This window comes from Sus scrofa, chromosome 1 (genome assembly GCF_000003025.6).
Source record: "Sus scrofa isolate TJ Tabasco breed Duroc chromosome 1, Sscrofa11.1, whole genome shotgun sequence".
Lineage (NCBI taxonomy): Eukaryota > Metazoa > Chordata > Mammalia > Artiodactyla > Suidae > Sus > Sus scrofa.
Window position 1 is genome coordinate 38,179,938 of NC_010443.5, and position 12,517 is coordinate 38,192,454.

Below are 12,517 nucleotides of genomic sequence, written 5' to 3' on the forward strand. Positions count from 1 at the left end.
CCAGTTGATTCTATGTTTCTCTTTTTTGGGTTGGGGTTTCCATATATTTTATGCTTGAGGACTTTTCAGTTTTTGTGAATGTAATGTTTGGTTTTGATTTGTGATTGCCTTGTTTTGTTAAGCACTTTAAGCCCTTCCTATATCTGCTTGCTTTAGCCTGATAATCATATAGCCTCAGACACATCATTAAAATAAAAAAAGAATCTATATTTTCTTACTTTCCTTCCCCACGTTGTATGATTTTGATGTCTTTTTTTTTTTTTTTTTTAAACATCTTCATGTTTAGGTCTGTATTCTGGCTTATTTAAGTGATTGCTTTCCAATTGTGGTTTCCTCCATCCTAATTCTTCTTTCTCTTTTTTCTTTCTCTTTCTTGTTTTTAATTTAGAGAAGCCCTTTCAGTATTTCTTTTAGAATGGGTTTAGTATTGTTGTACCCTTTTAGCTTTTGTTTGTTGGAGAAATTCTTTATTTCTCCTTCTAATTTAAATGATATTCTTGCTGGATAGAGTATCCTGGCTTGCAAATTTTCTCCTTTCAGCACTTCAAAAATATCTTGCCACTCCCTCCTGGCCTGTAGTGTTTCTGTAGAGAAATCAGCTGATAGCTTTATGGGGGTTCCCTTATAATTAATGCTTTGCTTTTCTCTTGATGCATTTAGAATCCTCTCTTTAACTTTTGCCATTTTTATTGTTACATGTCTTGGTGTGGTTTGGGGCCTGCTGTGCTTCCTGTATCCTGATGTCAGTATCCTTTAGATTTGGAAAGTTTTCAACCATAATTTCTTCAAATATATTTTCAATCCTCTTTTCTTCTTCTTTTCCTTCTTGTATTCCTATTATGTGTAGATTGGCCTGCTTTATATTATCCCATAGGTCTCTTATATTGCTTTCATGTTTTTTCATTTGGTTTTCTGTCTGCTGTCCTGATTGGGTGATTTCCTTTATTTTATCTTCCATGTCACTATTTCGTTCCTCTGCATTATTCATTCTGCTCTTTATTGCCTTTAGCTCAGTTTGTATCTCTGCAAATGAATTTTCTAGTTTTTCTTGTCTCCTCCTTATATTTTCTAGTTCCTTTCTGAAGTAATCTGCATTGGTTTTCATTTCCCTCTTAATTTCTTCATATCCTCTCAACTCCTTCAGTATTTTCAATGCCTCCATTTTGAACTCAATGTCTGTCAGACTGCAGAGGTCTGTTTCATTGTTGTCTGCTTTACATGAATTCTCCTGTTCCTTTAACTGGGAATGGTTTCTGCGTTTCTTCATCTTGCTTGTGTTTTTCTTTTTCTGTGCTTTTGGGGAATCCACACTGTAGTCTTGTAAGGCTACTTCTATGCAAGAATAACCCTTTGTATTTTTGGGGGAGTTACTATTTATTTTTGGTGTGGGAGTTTGAATATTTGCTGTCTCTTTCTTCGGTAGGAGCAGGCTGTTATCTCCAGGATGCTCAGTGTGATTTCAGGGAGAAGGAGGCAATGGATAGGGCCAGCAGTCAGTGCCTGGTCATTGGGCAATAGCAGCAAGGAACTACAGGAAGGTGGCACAGGCTGCTCCTAGTTGCAGGGCCCTGGAAAGTGGTAAATAAGCTCTAGGCAGATCTTCAAGGTGACCAGAGCATTTGGCAGTAGTAACAGCAGGGTGCGTGAGTTCCCAGGGGAGTGAGAGCAGCAACACCTTGTGTTTGATTGCAGTGCCCTCCTTTGAGGTGATTGGAACTGCATGTGGTGCCTGTTCAGGGACCCCTATTTGGGAGCAGGCCATGACCATCTCTAGAGTCCATGATAACTATAGTGGTTGCCCCTTCCACTTGTAGACCATGCATGGCTAGCTGTGTTTCTGCCTTTAACTTCCTGTCAGCATGGTTTAGATTCAGATCCTGAGTCAACAATCCTTTGGTACTTGACAGCTTTCTAAGACCCAGTGTGCAATGTGCATCAGCATACAACCTTAGTTGAAATATACTAGATAACTAAGTGGTGCAAATGTCTCTTGGATATGGCAAGTATCCAAGGAGTATAGCTTTTGAATTGATATTTATTGAATCAGTAGGTTTCCTGTACTTATATTGAATGTGGTCATGTGAGCTCTAGCTCTTTATAACTTGTCTTAACCTTTCCTTTTAACTAAAATGGCTTTCTAGAAAGTTTTTTTTTTTTTCAATATCTTAATGTCGAGGAAGCTTTTGACTTTTATTAGATTTAAGCCATAAACAAAGCAGCTAAAGGAAATTAATAAGGCACTTGTGTTCAATTAGATTAATGATCCCAAGTAAGTATAACTTCTCTTAAGCTCCAAGGTACTTATTTTCTTCTTCAATGTAAATGGAAAATAGTATTTCTCCTGTGCAAACGAGTAAATTATTCCTTCCCATGGGCCAAAATAAATAAGAAAAAAAATCTTAATACACCAGCTTTTTAGGGGCTATAATTTGAGATGGGAAATAAGATATAGTATGAATTCTGGGGCTAGTGGCATATGATAGAAATCATTTCAGAGCCTTCTAGATACCGAAGATTAAACTCTCTGAGCGTCTGAGGAAAATACCTAAAGTTAATTTTGGGGGCAAAAATTCACTGAAAGTGGGAAGACCATTCTGATTGACTTCTGACCCCCTCCCCTCTTGGGATTATTATATCCCTGGGACTTATTGCCTAGGCTCAATTAATAGAGGAGAAAAGAGTACTCATTTACCACTCTTCAGATTTTCAGAGATAAAAAAAAAAAACTACATCTCATTCCTCCTCAGGGAGAAAAGGGTGGTAGAAATGTATCTCACATGTCTCTTCTCACTTAGCCCTGCCACCTCCATGACTAATGACTTTTTTGATGGGTAAGTTTGGAAAAGGGTCTGAGCATGCTCAGCTCAGTCATACCTCTGCTCTTTTTTGGAGCCAGCCTATCTGCAGATAGCACACAATTTTTATAACTCCATGAGATGAAATCAAAGGCATGTGCAATATCTTCTTTGTAGTAATACTCATATGGGTATTTTATGGACATTTTTATCTTGTTATCCTTTATTAAAATATGCAAGTCACCTGAGTTTATGCCTGAAAGTTGAATGATCCCAAATTGCAGAATGGGGCATGGTTTCAGGAAGCCAAATCAACGTATTGGAAAGAAGTCTATAATACTCAGAAAAGCCCACCAGGCCCATAGGCCACTTCTGAGAAGTGCTGAGTTTGTAACCCACATCCATAACCTATGGTTAGTTGAATTACAAATGTAAATCTTATACTAGACAACGATCAACAGAACCAGACCGGTTAGATCCTATATCTTGCCTAGGTTGAAAATAGTATATTCAGATAAAATAAGCTGTATATCATTAAAATATCCATCCAAAGTCATTTGTATTCTAAATATGCCTTGGTTCCTGGGAACCTGAAATGGTGTAACTAGTTCATGAAAATTAAGATTACAGCTCTTCAAGACAATGAAGGCCATCACTGTGAAGGGTAAAATATAAATAGATCTGATTATAGCCTTCAGAGACTGTACAACATGATAGACTGTACAACATGATATGCAGTCAATGTGAGAAATTACACATGGCTCTAACCTCAGAAAAGATAAAAATAACCTATGCTTTTGGAGTTAAGGTCACATCTAGTTGAGTTACCATGAAAGGCTTAATAAGGAGTAGATATTTCAACTAAGCCTTAAAGGACAGAGAATATTTAAGAAGGGAATTGTGGGCAAAGGTTCAAAGTGAACAAAATAATTTAGAAGGGAACTAAGAAATGGTGAGTTGGTCTATGGGACTACAGTGGTTTGTTTTTGTATGTGTATGTATGTGAGTGTGCGTGGGCACAAGTGTGTAATTATGTGTGGGTTTGCACATGCAAGCATAAATGTATGAATTATGTGTGAGCCTGAATCTGTGTGTGTGTGCATGCATGCGTACACACACATGCCCCTGGGACAGTCACTGCGGGGGTAATTGGTCAGTGAGCTGGGTGTGCTATAGGAAAGATGAGAATCACAGGACACTGGAGCAGAAATAGCTAAGAGGACTGAGTGCCTGGAACTAATGGAGCATCCTTTTGAAAATAATACCAAGTACCTGGGATTTTGAGTTTACACAAGCTAGAAGGCTAGCTTGGATGATTGAGGATTTAGACTTGCATTGCATAAGGAAAGGTGGTGGATAGAACCTGACATCTATTGACAATTTTATAGACATCATCTCCTCTCATTCTCACTGCAATCCTTTGGCAAGAACATTCGTACACAGAGTGAGAGAAAACTGAAGCTAAATGATTAAGTGACTTGGCTAAAGTACAATTACAACCTGGATTGAACTCATATTTGTCTTATTCCAAAGGTCATGGTTTTCCCACAATACCAGTGATTCCAAATTTTAATTACTTACACAATATCTGGTTTGGTTTGCCTTATTACTACCTGTATGAGGGTTTTTTTTTTTGGTAATTATACATAATTTAATATTTTGAAAAGAAAATTTGTATCACTATCTGATGTGCTGGTTATGCTTTTCTACTGTAAATGAAAATTCTTGTCTAACATGGCATCCTTTAGCTAGTACATAGGGATCTCTATAATAACTATCCTCCCCAGCCCAAGGATCTTGGCCTGGCTTAGCTCTGATTGAAGACACAGGGCTTGGTGAGCAAAACTAAGACTGTATCTCAGTCTCCGCTTACCCCTTTAGGCAGTTGCCTTTGGACGACACACACCTTGCACAGCTGCATGTGGTGGCTCTGAATATACCTATTAAATTGAAAACAAAACCAAAATACCCAACTGGCCACATACCTTCTGATATAATCTAGCACACTTTTGGAAATATTGCACTTCATAGAATAAGAAGGGGCCTGTTCATTGTCTTGATGTCTGGGAATTCCTCTTGTAGGCCACTGCTTATGTGTGGGAAGCATTTAATGATGTATGAATTATTTCACAGAATGGATTTCCTGAATATTTAACTCATCTTTAAATGTGCACTAAATGTATGGATTTACGCATATATTTATAAATGTATGTAAATGTTGCCTCTTTGCTTCATGGATCTCCATTGTATAAGGTTGATGATAGCAGCTCAGATATCTTAGGACCTGTCTCTTGACATGATCGTATGACTCGGTTCATTTACTGCATATTTTGCTAGAAGTTCCAGAATTTCATCCAATCAGAGCTCATTGCAGTGCTCCCACAAACTCAGGACAAAGCTTTTTGCATGGGACTTTTGGAATCTTGGCCCTTCACTTCTGCTTTTAGTCTATTTTCTATATTCCTACTTAGTTTAGATCCTGGTGATGACTTCCTTTCTAGATATTCATGCAAAAGTAAAATATTCTTTTTTCTATTTTCAAGTGGTAGCACAAACTAAATCTGTGTTTATATATATATATATATATATATATATATATAATTTTCTTTTTTTAAAAGAAGACATGCATTACAGTAAAAAGAGTAGGGCCTTTGGAATGAGATACACTTTGAATCTGGCGTTTGATGGTTTTTAACTATGTAACCTTAGCCAAATTAATTCACCTTTCTGTCTTCCACCTTAAAATGTGGATAATACTTTTAAGTTTTTCTGTGAGACCAAAATACATAAAGCATCTCCAGCACAAAGTAGGTACTCTGAAAATAATTTACTCCTTTCATAATAACTTCAAGTCATAAAAAGAGAAGTGAGATAAGCTATTGAAGAATTCTAAAAAATAACTTCAGCTGTATCCCCTGTTCAGCTGTATCCCTGGTTCATATCTAACTACTTGGTGCTGTGAAATGAATGAGGTATTTACTGCCTGCTCTCATTTTAAGCATCTACCTCTCTCCAGATAAATAATAAAACGGAGGACTCCAATTTCACATTCATGAATCATAAGATCTAGTCTTTTCCTTCACTAAGGGTCCCAGCCTTAGTGAAGAGGAGAACCTGCTTCAGGCACCCAGCCCTCCTGCTGCGTCAGCAAAGGAAACTTTGCTTAAGGAACTGACCCATTGTCAAATCTCCCATCGAACTGCTACCTATGGGGTTTAAAATTTAGATGTTTAGGAGAGAATGTGTCCCAGGGAAAGAAGGAAATTATGCTCACCTATGACTTGGCGATTTATGTTGAGGCACTTGGATGATTGTATTTAGTGCCTAAGTGGAATGAAGGAAACTTCAGTGTCAGGAAGATGGAGGAGGCAAATGCAGGTCGATACTACAGAGGAAGCCCAAGGAAATGGCTTTTCTTCCTATGTGGTATTTTTAATATGTGAATGGTGCATCTTAGTGATTTAATTCTCTCAGTTTAGAACAAAATAAATATAGAAAAACTGGATTTTAGAAATCAAGAAATGGAAAATTTTCAGAAATTAAGACATTTTATTTAAAATAACTAATAAGAAAATACAATTATGGATCTCATTTTTTATTTAACTTAAAACCATATGCCCAAGTGATCTTCACAAAATTTGAACCTCTGATTTTAATAAGTATTTAATCTGATTCAAGACAAACACAAGAGAATCAGACTTCTTGAGGGCAATATATTGTAAGAATTACATCTTATCTTAAAAAGTGAAATTCTGTTCCCTGCTTCTGGGAGAGTGCAGAAAATAAATAATATTCTGGCCATAATTTGGAAGGCTTCCCCATAGTAGGTATTTTTAAATAATGAAGATGTACCTATGAGAGGATCATTTGCTAAACTTATTCCTTTCACTTCAGATCATCCTTCTATCTCATGATAAGATAAAGTTGATGTTTACATTTTAGAATTGAGCTTACTTTATTTCCATCCTTTCTGATTCGTGTAACCCTTAGAGTCTTAAAGCCACAAATAAATTATATTATCTGCTGGTCTGTAGCAGAACCAGATGGAAGTCTCATATCTCCTAAATCTTACTCTGTTACTTGTTTTTACATTTTTATTCTTCTAGAGAGGACAATTATGGACTCTTTGCCCGATTGACCTTGCAGGGGCCGTCATTTATAATGGCCTTTTTCAACATCTGCAATTGGCTATCAAGTACTTATGTAAGCTCACTAATTACTTGTATTGATCCTTTAGACTGATGTCTTCACTTTACATAAAAGTCCAGGGAGGTCATTATTTATTTACCTATTTATTTTCTTGCCTTTTAGGGCCACACCTGTGGCATATGGAAGTTCCCAGGCTAGGGGTTGAATCAGTGCTGCAGCTACAGGCCTATACCACAGCCACAGCAACACCAGATCCGAGCCATGTCTGCAACCTACACTGCAGCTCATGGCAATGCCAGATCTTTAACCCACAGAGTGGGGCCAGGGATCAAACCCACATCCTCATGGATGCTAATCATAGTCATTTCTGCTGAGCCACAACGGGAACTCTGATTTTCTCTTCTTAAGAACATGTAACTGAGTATTTGTTTACATTTACCTGTTTGACAGTACTTCATCCTCCTAAACACAGTGATTCATAAAAAGGAAAGGCCTTGTCTCAAGTACAAACAGAGTCCATTTGAAGGGACTGAGATGTACCTCAGAAGGGAGAGTGTCTTTGTTTGTGAGACTGAACATACTTAAGATTGAGAGAACTTATAAAGGCTTAGTGCCGTTTCTACCACATCAGGAAGCGTGTCTGTGAATAAAGCAATAACAAAAGAAAACAAATGAAGAAAAGACAGATTTCTGATAAATTCATATCACTTGTATCACTGGACTCTGCTGATCCTTAGCTTCTCCAGTTCATGAGCCAGTACCTTCCCTCTTTTTGCTCTTAAGCCAGCTTGGGTTGAGTTCCTGTCATTTGGAGTTTTGGTACAGTTTCATTTTTTTATCTGCATCCTCAAATTGTAACTAATTATTATTACGCACAGTCATCATCCTCTACAACACTAAGACCTAAGGATCTATGACTCTTCTCTATTTCCTTTCCTACTTAGACTTTTAACATCAGTGATGCACGTTGAGCCCTGAGGAATTTGCTTTAGTCTTCTGCTGATAAGCCATATATGCTTAGGGAACTTCCTCTTCGTGTATTGGGTGTTTCCTTTCTCTGCAAAGGAGATGTCCATCCTACTCCTTCCCTTGTAACGCACTCATGCATGTGATGTGTCAAAGAACTATTCTCCAGTGAAAACCTAAAACATAATTTTACTTCCCAGGACAAAATTGCCAGAGGCTGAAGGGCAGTGAGCATTTTGGTGAGTTGAATGGTAACCCCCCCAAATCTATGTCTGAATATCCAGAACCTGTGAATGTGACCTTATTTGGGAAAAGCATCTTTGTAGATGTAATTAAGTATCTCAAGCTGAGATCATCCTTGATTAGTTAGGTACACTCTAAATCCAATGACCACTGTCCTTATAAGAGCCAGAAGAAATGCAGATACAGAAGAGAAGACCATGCAAAGATGGAGGCTTAAGATTTGAGTTATGCTTCAACAAGCCAAGGAAGCCTGGAGCTACCAGAGAGGGAAGAGGCAGGAAAGAATTCTTTCTCAGAGTCCCCAGAGGAAGCCTGGCCCTATCCAACCTTGATTTGAGACTTGGAACCTCCAGAATTGTGAGAGAATATTTTGTTGTTTGTGGTATTTTTTTTTTTTTATGGCAGCCACAGGAAACGAATGCAGGCATTATAAAATGTGAAAAGTGTTACTTTAGAACCAATGGATATATAGGTTGTTATTTTTGTCACTGGGATTCTCAGCCTACGACACAGCCCTGGGCTGTTGGACAGAACTGCTTCTGGAGCAAAAGATGGAGGTAAAATATATGCAGGGCAGTGGGTAGACAGAGGTGCCTCCAGCCACAGAGTTGGGAGAGTTTTCAAATATAAGCAAAGTCTTATTTATGCATCTCTTTGTTTCTCCAATTCTTCATTTAGAAAGAAGTATTTATTTCCAGTCAAACTGATCATCTTTTCTTGAGGCAGTGATGTATTGTAAAAAGTGCATCAACCCCAGAATCAGACAGGTCTGGATGTAAACTACAGCTACAGCCTCAGCTGTGGGGTCTTGAATAGTCTCTAATCCAATCAGAGGAAAATGAGACTTCCCGATCAGAGTCTGAGAAAGAAAACCCTTGCTCTCCACCTATGCATTAAATGTGAGAGGATGTAGAGTCTTTTTAAATCTTCTGCTCTGAAGGGACACCTCATCTTAAAGTGGAGTCAACCAGAAAAGTTGAACCAAGATTGGGGAGTTCCTGTTGTGGCGCAGCGGAAATGAATCCGACTAGGAACCATGAGGTTGTGGGTTCAATCCCTGGCCTTGCTCAGGGTGTTAAGGATCTGGCGTTGTGATGAGCTGTGGTGTAGGTCACAGACATGGCTCAGATCTGGTGTTGCTGTGGCTCTGGCATGGGCCAGTAGCCTCAGCTCTGATTAGACCCCTAGCCTGGAAACCTCCATATGCCGCGGGTGCAGCCCTAAAAAAGACAAAAGACCAAAAAAAGAACAAACAAAATTGGGAGAGAAGTGAGACATGGTTATATGATTTAAGATTTCAAAATCAGCTCTGGCTGCACCCCAAGACACTTAACCCAAAGAGTGTTATACTATATAAAGCCACTTAATGTAATTCCTAAAATGTGGTATATAAATTATAAATATTAGTGCTCTATTGGCCTAAAATTCCAGCAATGTATTCTCAAAGAAATTGCCTCTGAGTAGTGATTTTTCAACCTTGGCTACATATCAGAATCATCTGAACAGCTTTTACAAAGTCCCTGTGCCCAGTAGCATTCCATAGGGATTAAATCAGAGTGTCTCTGAGTGGGATTTGGGCCTTACTATGTTCTTAAAGATCCCCAGCTGATTCAAATAGGCAGCCAACGCTGAGAACCACTGTTTTACAGCTAACTCACAAGTGGGATTTGTAGGGGAAGAAAAAAAAAAAAAGGCTTTACTTTAGACAGCAAACCTAAGTATTGCCTATTTATTATGTCAAGATTTTGAAGTTCACTACCTCTGTGGAGACAGTTCTAATCTTGTTTTTGTTCCCTTTGGCAAATTGTTACTAGTTTTCTTTAGCAGGCGCTAAGAGAATATATTTTAGCCTCACTGGACTATGCTCATTTATTTTTATTCTGTGAAAACCCCTCCACGCATTTGCGCTCGTTATTTTATTAGGGACTAATAAATTTAACTTGACCATACACACTGCTAAAAAGCATGGTCTTACACCTGAGGCAGGCCAACAGGCTGTGTTATCTTTAACTCCTCAGCTTAGCTTATGAAAGGTATTAGTGTTACATTAACAGCTGATGTTAAATTGTGTGCAAACCATGAATTTTTTAGGTCCCACCCCCATTGGACATATAACACTGGAGATCCTTATTGTAACCTTAGATACTTCTAGAACAGTGGGAATTTAGAGCTAGCATGTGGCTCAGAGCAAGCACTGTTAAAGTTATAGGGAAAGCCTTTCTACCACTGAGAAACTGTGTTTGCTATTTTGAGCTTTACTTTTTCTCATTTTTATAATGAAGTGAATAATATTTCATTTATAAATCTCACAGGATAAAGTATAGTTATTTGCATGGATGAGGTTTGTAAACCAAAAGTAAAGATAAAATATAATTTAGAAATTTTAGAAACACTGGAGCTCCCATCGTGGTTTAGTGGTTAACAAACCGGACTAGCATCTGTGAGGATGTGGGTTCGATCCCTGGCCTCACTCAGTGGGTTAGGGATCTGGCGTTGCTGTGAGCTTGGTGTAGACATGGCTTGGATCCTGCGTTGCTGTGGCTCTGGTGTAGGCTGGTGGCTACAGCTGCAATTGGACCCCTAGCCTGGGAACCTCCATGTGCCAAGGATGCGGCCCTAAAAAGAAAAAAAAAATTTGGATAGAGTTATCAAAGATGTGAGTTGAACCTGTATAGCTTGAAGAATAAAGATGATTCAACAAATACTTATTCAAAAAGTTGTGTCCTGTGGGGCAGGGAAGAATCAGAAACCTGCAAAAATTATCTGGGTCAATGGTATTATTTCATTTGTTTCTGTTCATTTTCAGTCACATCAAAGGGAAAGGCCTCTGATATTTGTGGGCATCTACAATAGAGCCAGGAAGTTTTAAAACATCATTTATTAATTTAACATTATTTGAATGCCTGATATGTATCAGGCATTGTCTCATTTAATCCTCACAAGTGGGCTGGGAACCCAAAGGGATGCTAAAAAATGTAAGGCTACGTTACAAATGAATAGCAGAATCAGAATTTAAAATCAGGTCTTAACTCTATAGCCATTTATTTGCAATGATGTTGCCCTGCTTCCCAGTTTTTGCACAAAGACAGTTTTTCATCTGAAAAAGGATAGGAAACACGATTATTTTTTTTTTTCCTAACAGTTATTTTTCATACTGAAAGTTCTGAAGGTACACGTCACTGCAGGGATCGTGCTGGTGCAGATTCCTTTTTCTCCTGTCCAGACCACTTGTCAGATTGTAGTTGGTCATCCTAGCATCTCACTGATGCTTTCATCACCAAAGGAACAGTCTTTTTCAGAGAAACTGGCCTCTGTAAATGGACAGGACTTAGCAAAAGGTATGCATTTTAGTTTTTAGGCACACATGCTTCTTTTAGGAATTTTGGATTGTTTTCCCTCTAGTAAAGTGGAATTACCAGGTCAAAGAACTGAATGTTTCTCATATCTATTAAATCTGTTTTAGATGCCATACTGTGAAAATGAAATATTCAATCTTTGTTTCACAACAAAGATATTGGAGGCTTAGGAAATTGCAGAAGTGGAAAATACATATCTCATAATTAGTTAAAACTGTTTCTTTACCCACAATCTTCAAAAAGTCCTACTGGCTTTCAAGGAGTATAGAAAAATAATATAAATAATATCTTCTCTGCCATTTTAATAGGAATGGAATTATAGTTGCTAACAGGGCACAGGTTGAGAACCTTTGCAAAGGAAATGCACGCCCCCACCCCAGCTCAGGTACCTATTATATCTCTGATCCTCTGGGTCCAGTTGGTGTAATGGTGATACCTCATTGTAATTTTGATTTTCATTTTTCTAATGATTAGTGATGAGCATCTTTTCATGGGCTTTTTGGCCATTTTTATATCTTCCTTGGAGAAATGTCTATTTATATCTTCTGATCATTTTTTGACTGGGTTGTTTTTGGCCACACCCTCTGGATATGGAAATTCCTGGGCCAGGGACTGAATCTGAGCCAAGTCACAACTGTGACCTACACTGCAACTGTGGCAACACCAGATCCTTAACTCACTGTCCTGGGCTGGGGATTGAACATAGGCTATCACAGAGATAATGCTGAATCCTTAATGCACTGTGCCACAGCAGGAACTCCAGGTTGTTTTGTTTGTTTGTTTTGTTTGTTTTTGATATTGAGCTGCATGAATTGTTTGTATATTTTGGAGATTAATCCCTGTTGGTCACAACATTTGCAGATATTTTCTCCTGTTCTGTGGGTTGCCTTTTCATTTTGTTTATGGGTTTTTTGTTTTGTTTTGTTGTTTTGTTTTTTTGTGTGTGTGCAAAAGATTTTACATTTAAGTGGGTCTCATTTGTTTGTTTTTATTTTGATTATTCCAGAA

The 12,517-nt window shown here is 38.1% G+C and overlaps 1 protein-coding gene and 1 long non-coding RNA gene across 24 annotated transcripts in view; one reads left to right on the forward strand and one right to left on the reverse strand.

Moving 5' to 3' along the window:
• The window catches only part of NKAIN2 (sodium/potassium transporting ATPase interacting 2), a 1,025,964-nt gene that overhangs the window by 165,686 nt on the left and 847,761 nt on the right, over positions 1 to 12,517 (reverse strand). The gene's annotated exons all lie outside the window — the stretch shown is intronic.
• Positions 1 to 12,517, forward strand: part of LOC102165447 — a 108,626-nt gene that overhangs the window by 9,588 nt on the left and 86,521 nt on the right. The window lies entirely within an intron of this gene.